The sequence below is a fragment of the Solanum tuberosum genome, unplaced genomic scaffold (genome assembly GCF_000226075.1).
Source record: "Solanum tuberosum cultivar DM 1-3 516 R44 unplaced genomic scaffold, SolTub_3.0 scf00053, whole genome shotgun sequence".
In the NCBI taxonomy this organism is placed as follows: domain Eukaryota; kingdom Viridiplantae; phylum Streptophyta; class Magnoliopsida; order Solanales; family Solanaceae; genus Solanum; species Solanum tuberosum.
This window is the reverse complement of record NW_006238979.1, coordinates 435,594-443,093: the sequence shown is the minus strand read 5'-3', so window position 1 is coordinate 443,093 and position 7,500 is coordinate 435,594. Positions and strand designations below refer to the sequence as shown.

At 37.5% G+C, this 7,500-nt stretch overlaps 1 protein-coding gene across 1 annotated transcript in view; it reads right to left on the bottom strand.

Annotated features, from left to right (window-relative positions):
- The window catches only part of LOC102594302 (ribonuclease 2-like), an 18,372-nt gene that overhangs the window by 698 nt on the left and 10,174 nt on the right, over window positions 1-7,500 (bottom strand). The window lies entirely within an intron of this gene.

The window sequence follows — 7,500 nt, the reverse complement described above, 5'->3', positions numbered from 1 at the left end:
GAAAGTTCAGCCTCTCTTGTGGAGAAAACAGAGACAAAAATTACTAGCAAGAAACCAAAGCTTTAAGCTGCTTCAGGCAAAACGCTATTATATCCCTAAGATGCAGGAGAAAACCTTCTTAAAGAACCCATAATTCACATGAAAATGAACTATGCCATCAAGAGCCAAAGGGGACAAAGGAGATGGAAACAAGAAAAATAATGTGTTATGTTCATTTACTCTTTAATGACAGTGTCTCCTATTACTCTCAGATATCACAAGTAAAGAATGTTTCCTCTAAGGAATCTGCAAATACCCACCAAATTCATATATCATGTGCGCCTTTTAGCTTTGTGGTGAGCCGATCATCAAAAGGCGATGCCATGGCGACAAAGGCAGAGGCGAGAAAGGCATCGCCTTTTGTATTTTCTTAAAAAAAGGCGATCAATTTAGGTTTTTAAAAGTTGAAAGATAATTTTAGGGTTTCCTTTCCAATTTAGCTTCAAGGTTATGGGTAGACATGCTACTCTCCATTATGCCCACTTAAACCAAGAGGCACGTGTATGGTTAAAAATTGTGTCTAGTACTTTGATGTCGTGCAAGCACACCACCGAAGTAACTAGAGAAAGAGTAGTGCTCATCTATAGACTAATGGAAGGGCTACAAGTTAATGTGGGCGCTATTTTGCGTCAAAATATGTTGAAGTTTAGGAGTAGTAAGAGATGATGTTTCTGTTATGAGAGCTTGCTCACTAGGTACTTAAGTGCTTTGATGATTGAGGAGGAGGTCCATGATGTATGTCCACCTCGTGCCCCTCATTTGGTATGCCATTTGGTTGATGTTACTAAAACTAAGGCGCAAGAAGCGTCACATGGGCCAGTGTTATCTACTGCGGATAGGCAAGCACATGATGATAGTTGGATGGGCAGAATGTATGGTATGGCCGAGCTTCAATTGCAGATAGGTGGCCGTTCGGTGACTGAGGAAGATATGGCAACATTGACAAAGTGTTACCCTTTGACGGATAGCGCAATTTTTATGTGTCGTATGGGCCTAGCATTCCAAGAGCCTATCGATGATGATGATGCCACTGAGGATGAAGATGATAAGTCTGAGGAGGATGAGACGGATGATGGTAGGAATGATGATGATGATGATGATGATACCGACGCAGGTGATGGTGAAGCGGCCTTAATGGTTGTGGATTTTGCACAAATGTGGCAACTGTTGATTGAGTGCCAAGAGGCCTAGAGGCCAAAAAAAGGGAGTTTTTCTTTCACTCTTTACTTATGTTTTGTTTTGTGCACCGAGGAGAGTGCTATGTTTAAGTGTGGGGGAAGATGAACTACCATATATATATTTTACTGCTTTATCAAGTATTTTATTTTATTTAGGTGGGTTCCTTGATTTTTGTTTTCGATTCTTTTCCCGAGGATAGTCCCATTGAACCGACTAGGACTAATATTTTATTTAATTGTGTTGAATCATAGAGTTGTCATAGTAGTGACAGTTCCCAATGACGGATGGATGACGACTGCCTTAAGGGAAAATTAGTTACTAGGAGTAGTAGATGGTGAAATCGAATTGTCGGAACTTTGAAACCTTGCTTAGCCTAACGTCATGGGTAGTTCACACTTGTGTATGCAACTTGAATGGGATTAGTAACCTTAAGACACACATAGGTTCTTTGCTTTGACTCTAATTGATAAAGATGGGCTTAATTGAGTGTAAAACACCGCAATGTGATTTGTATAAGCATGCTAAGTTGATTATATCCTTATGTGTATGTCATGATGCCATGTGGGATGAGTAATTGCTAGTTCTTGCATTGAATGACATCTAGAACTTGCCTTGTGTGTGCTTAATAAGTAACTTGTATGGATTGTGGAATAGGATTGAGGCATTTCACTGAATAGCCAATTTGAACTTTCTTATGTGTTTCCAAATGACTTGTCCTTAGTAAAGCCCCATTGAGCCTTTTAGCCTTTAATTTTTTACTAACCACATATTGAGTCGAATGTTTTTTTATTGATACCATGACTTTGTTTGATCCAAAAGTTGATCCTTAATGCACTATGTTAAGAGGCAAAATGAAAACAATGGTAAAAGTGAAGTAGGGTGGAAATGCTTGTTTTGTGGCGAAATTAAAGAAAGAAGGTGAAAAACATGGCGATTATAAATTGCAAAAGCACTTGTATTGAAAAAAATGTAAAAAAGAAAAATATTGCTTGAATAGGAAACAATTGCTTAAATATACAAAAGGGTAAAGCTTGAAACATGAATTGAAGGATATTTATGAGGTTTGTACCAAAGAAAAGAGAAGTGGCTGAAGAAGTATGTCTGAAAAATAAAATACCTGCATTAGAGAGGAATAGTCACTAATTATATCCTAAATGTACCCTCCCTTGCCTCAGGCCGACATTACAACCAAACTTAAGTCCTCTTGATTCCATGATTAGTGCTTTGTGAAAGTTAAAAGTACACTAAGGGAAAGCTTATGGTATGTTAGAATATGTAAGAACATCATTTGTTGAGGGTGAGTGCTAAACTTTGAAAAATAGGCCTTGGTTTGAAACAGTGTTTTGGACGGCGAGAGGCGACAAAAGGCAACAAGGGCCTGCCTCGCCACACGGCGAGCCACTCGCCTTTTTGAATTGAGGCGCCAATTAATACAAAATATTTAATTGCATATATAAATATCCAAAATCTCAATAACAATAACATTCATTAGCAATGTCCCTCTTTTTGTTAGCATCTGACGTATTGAATTCACAATTTATGGACAAATAAATACGATATTAATTAGTATAAAACTAAATTAAGTAGGGAAGAAATAATTATAGAAGGATCAAATTATTATTTTTTTAAATATACACAGATTCCAGCCCAGTGAGCAGAGCACTACAGTCTACCACAGAAGTACAGAACCAAACATAGTCTCAAACTCTAAATACTGAAAAACAGAGTAGTTCCACCCAAAAAAAAAATATAGTAGTTCCACCAAAAAAAAAAATAGAGTAGAGACTAGAGAGTAGAGAAGAAGAAGAAGAGAAGAACTAGAAGATAAGAAGATAAGAACTAGAAGAGAAGAAGAAAAGAACTAGAGATAAGATTTCGTACCTGAGAAGGAGCAGCAGTTGCTATTGCGATTCACGAAGAAGAAGTCTCCACGAAGGAGCAACAATCGCGAAATAGGAGGAGAAGAGGAGGAGCGTCTTGCGAAGGTCAAGTTTGCAAAAATACCCAAAAAACCCTAATTTTGGCTTTTATTTATTAAGTCAGACCTTAAAAAAATACAAAAATAAAAAATAAAAAGGCGACGCCTATTGCATCGCCACACCACGTCATCTTATGCCTTTCTGTCGCCATGGCACGCCTTTCTGAAGTCGCCTCGCCTCGCCTTGTCGCCAAAGGCGAAAAGCGAGCGCCTTTCATAACACTGGTTTGAAATATGATGAGTGTAAGGCTATACTAAAAATGGTGAGGGCATTCATGACGCACATTTGGGTGAATTGTATTTTGGCGTGTTCTTATATGATTACGTTGGCCCGAAATATTCGTGAAGAGTCATTCATTGAGGTTATGTGGTGTTGATTGGTAAACTAACAAAATTAACTAAATTGTTGATTGTTGCATAAAGTGTGGATTACAAAAGCATGATTGAATATGTTTGGTTGATTTTACTGTGGGTGGATAAGTCCAAAGGTGATAATGATGAGTTGATAATCTAGAGATTGTTTGAGGACGAACAAAGGTTTAAATGTGGGGTGGTGATCTTGAGCGTATTTATATGCCCAATTACTACGAATTGCCCGTGTTTACCTTATGTTTTGAGAGCATTCTTAATTTTAATTGGTATATTTAGATAATTATTACGATGATTGCACACTAACCTATATGATTAGTTATATGCAGGGGTTCCTAAAGAAGTATGCACGTAACGAAAGCAAAGGAAACGACAACAACGAAAATGCACCAAATAGAAGCTGGACGCACTGCCCCAGCACATTAGGCGCGATGGTGGCGCAGGGTGCCAGCCTCAAAACTTCAGAGAACACTTTCAGGCATACTACTGGCGCCTTCGCCAGGCCTGGACATGCCCAGACCTCTCTTGGAGCGATTCAGCGCATTGCCCCCGACTTTTCCGATGAATTTTAGTTGTTTTAGGATTCCAAAGTTAATTAAAAGTGAGAATTAATTTCTTAAACTCTATATATATGACCCTAGGGTTATTTTGTGAAGTACTTTTTTTTTCGTGTGCAAGAGCAATTTGTCTTAGGTTTCAATTCTCTACTTTTCCTTTAAATTCGATTTGTATGAAATTGATAGTTTTTGAGTCTATGAATATTATGATTGGCTAAAAGCCTTTGTTCTGGGGTTGTAGGTACGAGTAATTGTTGAGCATCAATTGTTTTGAATTAATGTTGGTTATCGCTTAAATTACTTTTGTATTCTTGTTTTTAGTATTTCATGCTTGATCACCATAGAGATAAACATATTGTCTAGAATAACTCAAGAGACAAAGAGGTAGATAGACCAAAGAATACAAAGAGCTCAATCTCTCGTGCATATCACTTGTTCAGATTCGTGTTCAGGATTGACACCCAAACGAACACCGAGCTTGGTTATGAAACATGATAAAAATACAAATGCTTCCAATTGAGTTTTGTCTACCTCCGCTCAACAATGTAGTTAGACATTCAATTGGAGTAGGCGATTAGAGGTCGAGAGATCATGATCATAAAATCAACCTTATAAATCGGTCATTTGATAACCATAGTTAATTCATTGCTGAGATGTGATACATGAAACCCTATGCATGTTGCAGCCCTGGAATTGTCCCTTCATTGTTTCAATCACCGAAATTGAAGTTGTCGTTATTAGTTACTTTTATAATTTAACAATTCACAATAATAGTATTGAACAAAAACACAAGTTCTTGAAAACACTTTCTTTAAATTGTGGAATTAATATAAATTGATCGTAAGTCCTTTGGGTTCGACAACTCGATTCTAAAAGAGCCATTTATTACTTCTGCGACCACGTACACTTGCATGTGCATTTGGGAGCAACAAGTTTTAATAGTGGTTATTTATTGTAGTTATTAGCAGTATCTCATTCCAGTAACGTTAGGAAACCATGTCACAGTTTCTAGGAGCAGTTATCTCATCAATATTGTATTTAAACTCTATATTTATCCAATGAAATCTAAGCAGAAAATTATTCCAATTTTTGAGTACTTCAACTTAAGAGATTGCAGGTTCTCTCTTGACGAACCAAAACCATAGTTGTAGGAAGAAAACATCTAATTCCATCATGCAGCTTCTCATAACTAGATTCATTTAAGGACCGTAACAACTTGTTATCAGAGCGGGCATTGGGCATTATGGGAGACCAAATCCAACAATGGGGACAATTGGTGAACTTGTTTCAAAAAGAATGTGCAGCCAATTTAGCCAGACATGAAGCCATAAATGGTCATTTGGATGCACTCGCAAAGTATTTAGCAAATTCAAAGGCCAATTCTGAATCAAGTGAAAATGTCGGTCATAATTGAGGTTGTAAGGGTAAAGCTACAGTGGAAGGAGGGTCAAAATCATAACAGGAGGAAGTTCCATCATTCCTAGATATACAATGTTGGATTTTCCACAATTTAATGGCCAATAGGACCCTTTGGGTTGGCTGAACAAGTGCGAGCATTTCTTTCAACACCAACAAACACCAGAAGAAGAAAGAATTAGACTTACTTCTTTTCATTTGGAAGGAACTGCACAACTCTGAACTAGAGAAAGATATGCCTCAATGCTCTTGGGATGAGTTCAAACGTCAATGCAACCTTTGTTTTGGACCAACAATTAGAAGTTAAAATTTGGGAGAATTGGCTAACTTAAGTCAAATTGGGATGGTGCCAGATACCAAGAAAAGTTTGAGCAATTGGTTTGGCGGGTTGGTACCCTTACACAAGCGTAAAAAATTGAACTGTACATGTAATGGTCTTGTTGATTACATAGCAATTGAGGTATAATTGCATAATCTTCAATTGAGGTAGAGTTGCATAATCCTCCCGATTTGGCTATGACGAATATTTCCCAGCTTTACGAAAAGGAAGGAGCAACCTCTTTGTTTGCAATTGTTAGATGTATGTATATCAAAGACAACATACTTCTCACCTCAACAACAAGCCAGATTTGTGAAGAAATTGACCAGATTTGAAATGCAAAAAGACGACTTAAGAGGACTTTTTGTTTCATCAGTGGTGAACTGTTCACCTGAGATTATCAATGTAAGAAATTATTCTAGGTTGACTCGATAAAAGATGAGGAACAATTTGTTGAAAAAGAGGGAAATACTGGTAGTTTCCACCTCAGCGCTTGAGACAAGCAGGATTTAAATAAGGGAGGAAACCATGTCCTAGTTTCTAAGAGTAGTTAGCTTATCAATATTGTATTTAAACTCAATGGTTATCCCATGAAATCTAAGGCAAAAATTATTCCAGTTTTTGTGTACTTAAACTCAAGAGATTGCAAGTTATCTCTTAACGAACCTACACTATCGGTCATAGGAAGAAAACATGTGATTACATCTTGCAGCATCCCATAACTAGATCCATATTAGGGACCATATTAAAGTATTTACGGCAATGAGGCATCCTACACTATTATGCATGCTCTTATATGAAAAGAAAATGAGGTCCACTATTTCAGATGGAAAATGGGTTACTGAAGATGACATCCATTATGGAAACATTCTGTCTACCCACAAAGCTAGGGGTAAGGTCTAAATACACCCTACCCTTCCCAGAGCCCACTTTTGAGATTGCACTGGGTTAGTTGTTGTTGTTGTTTGATGATGGCATCCATCACATCAATACCTAGGAGTACTCTCTTTTTTTTTTTGAGAAAGTTAACTGGTATTATAAACATAGAAGTACACCAATAGTGAACTCCTGTAGTAATTACATCAAAAGTATAGAGGGTTTACCAAAAAGAAACTAAACACCTATCTCCCTCATAAACTATCTAAGAATAGGGTGATGTCCCCCGGATCCTTGGGAATAGAATGGATACACCAAAAGTAAAAGGTCACTAAACAATTCATTTTAATGCTTTGGAAAGGGATGCTCTTGTTCTCAAAACATCTCTGATTTCTCTCACTCCATATTGTCCACCAGATGCAGGCAGGGACAATCTTCATCTCTCCTTGTGTCCTGACTGATTTCCATCTCTATTCCAACATGCTAGGACTTCTGCAGTATTTCTAGGCATGGTCCATGTGATACCTCTCAGGTTAATGAAATACTTCCATAGTTTCTCAGTCACTTTACAATGCAAAAAAAGATGGTTTATCGTCTCTGTCTCAGATTCACAAAAAAAACATCTGGAGCATAAGTCCTTTCCTCTTTTCATTAAGTTATCCTGAGTCAGAACAGATTGTCTTGCAACAAGCCATGTGAAGTAAGCCACCTTATGTGGTATTTTCCCTCTCCAGATCATCTTCCAAGGCCACAACTCCTTGGTTTCA